The 2,500-nt window shown below is 41.5% G+C and overlaps 1 pseudogene; it reads right to left on the minus strand.

Annotated features, from left to right (window-relative positions):
• Positions 1-232: 232 nt before the first annotated feature.
• Positions 233-392, minus strand: LOC115217743 (annotated as a pseudogene).
• Positions 393-2,500: the final 2,108 nt, after the last annotated feature.

Below are 2,500 nucleotides of genomic sequence, written 5' to 3' on the forward strand. Positions count from 1 at the left end.
CTGATGCATCATTATATTCTCATTTCTTTATTGCCCAGAAGGGGCTAAACACAGAGAGAACAAACAAGGACAGACAAACGGATTAAGTCGATTATATCGACCCCACTGCGCAACTGATACTTAATTTATCGACCTCGACGGAATTTGTACTCAGAACGTAACGCCTGACGAAATACCGCTAAGCATTTCGCCCGGCGCGCTAACGTTTCTGCTAGCTCGCCGCCTTAGAATAAACCTCTCGACCGGACGGGGCCCTGGGACGATGGGATCCCGGGGCCCGCAATGTGCGTTCGAGGTGTCGATGTTCACTGAGTCCTGCAATTCGCATCAGTTCACGCGGATAGCCGCACTCTTCATCGACGGAAAGGCCGAGTGATCCCCCGTCCGTTATATTCATTATATTCTCGAGGAGAGTTCTGCATCGGTATCTCTTTTGGTATAGTATTCTGCATGCTGCATCTATTATGCTTTGTTGTGGATTTTTAATTTGTAAATTCTAATGTTAATTTAATGTTTCGTCCCGTTTGTTTGGCGATTCTTAGGATGATGTTTGTGCATCATCGAATATGTTAATTCTCATTGCCTCGTCGCCGTAAGCTTGATGAAGAGTGCTCAATTTCTCTGTAGCAGACTTCCCAAGTTTAACGCAAAATTTCATGCTGGCGCTTTGTGCCAACTTCCTGTCCATGACAAAAATTACAAACTACAGCATACACGTGATCGCAAAACCACAAATTTCACAACTTGCGAAGTAAACACAGCGATATCCCTCGGCACACTGCCTCATGAAGGCCACTGCTAGCTCTCACTGCGCACGCAACCATGTGCTGCCATCAGTTGGCGCGCTACAGAACTAGCCCGGGAACGTTTTGACACCACCTCGTATGTATTTTAGTGTTCGTCGGCGGATTGGGTAGAGCAGTCCGGTACACAATAATTTTGTAGCTCAGAACTTCCTTTTATTGAATTTCATTTTAAAAACGCTCTTTCTCATGTTTGCCGCAAGAAAAATAATAGAATTGTTAACTATTTCATTGTGGAAACTAGACACATCCACCCAAAATTTCGATGTGCTTAACTGCGAAAAGCAGTCTTATGAACCAATTTACATATTTTTGAGGAATGCCATGTTTGAGACTATTTTTTGTTGCGATAACTCAAGTTTACCGAGGCAATGTGACTTGCAAAAATTACCAATTCTATTTTTGGTGCATAATCATAAAATTTAATTTCGCGGTTAAAGGTTAATGAAGCAGAAGTTTATTTTACGCATTAGCATCATTAGTCATTTGCCATTAGTCATATTTCTCCTGCCTCATAACACAGTGCTTTGTTCGTACGTTAAACTCGATAAAGGAATTCATGAACATGTTTAAACACAGGTATTTTACCTCCGTTAAATATTTTCTTTCTAAGAAAATTTATGACTTCTCTCAACATCCGGAAATCCTAATAAGACTTCCCTGTTATCTGCCGCCTCACCCTTTTTTTGTATGCTTGCAACGCCCCCAGGAGGCTAGTTTGAGAACTAATAGTCTAGATGTTCCATGTTGGGTGATTTTTTAAAAAAAATTATTGCATGGTACTTTTTAGCAAGTTGCAATTTTGGGAGGTTATTAACGCTGCGTAATTATTACAAGCCCAGATGTGGCTGCGTGGCCAAGGAGCTTGCTTCTCAACCGTGCAGTCTTGGGTTCAGTTTCACTGTACAGCACATTGAGCAAGTGTTTCTACTAAGGCTCCGAGCCGACTAAAGCCTTGTAAGTAGATCTTGTAGAAGGAAACTGAAAGTAATTTATAGCATAAATATTTGTGTGTGTGCGCTGAATCTGGCCAATTTGACCATAAAACAAGTGAAATATTTTGGCCGGATACGGCAGGTTTAAATAAAAAGTTACCTTCTCGTTTCATTCGACTAATAAGGGCTAATTTCCCGGTTTCCATGGCGTATATATTCCGCCAGTCCATCGCAGAATCACTTATTTTTACCAGCTGAGTGGACTGGAACGATGTGCAATGTAGTATTTTGCTCAAGAACACAACGCATCGCCTGGTCCAGGAATCGAAACCACAATCATGAATTCAAGACCCTAACCACTAAGCCACGCGACTCCACAATGCTAATTCATAGTTTTGCGATTTCGATGATATGATTGTATATTTTTAGAATGACATTGTAGGGTAGGTGTGAGAGGCTGAATCTGGCCAGTTTGAACATACACCATGCATTCCAGGTGGGGAATATATACGCCACCAAACCGGGAAACCAGCCCTCATGAGTCGACATGACTTCAAAAGGTAACTTTTTCTTTATTTAAACTGGCCATATCCGGCCAAAATATTTTACTAAATGCTAAACGGTTAAGCGTCATTTCGAAACCGAGTCACCGATTCAGACCGTTGGGAGGATCTACGTTTTGATCACTTCTCAGTGATACTAGATTGCACTAATCTAAAAAGCGCAAAGAAAAAAATATGAAGGTTTGATAGGATACACTGA

Source organism: Octopus sinensis, linkage group LG11, assembly GCF_006345805.1.
Source record: "Octopus sinensis linkage group LG11, ASM634580v1, whole genome shotgun sequence".
NCBI classification, from domain to species: domain Eukaryota; kingdom Metazoa; phylum Mollusca; class Cephalopoda; order Octopoda; family Octopodidae; genus Octopus; species Octopus sinensis.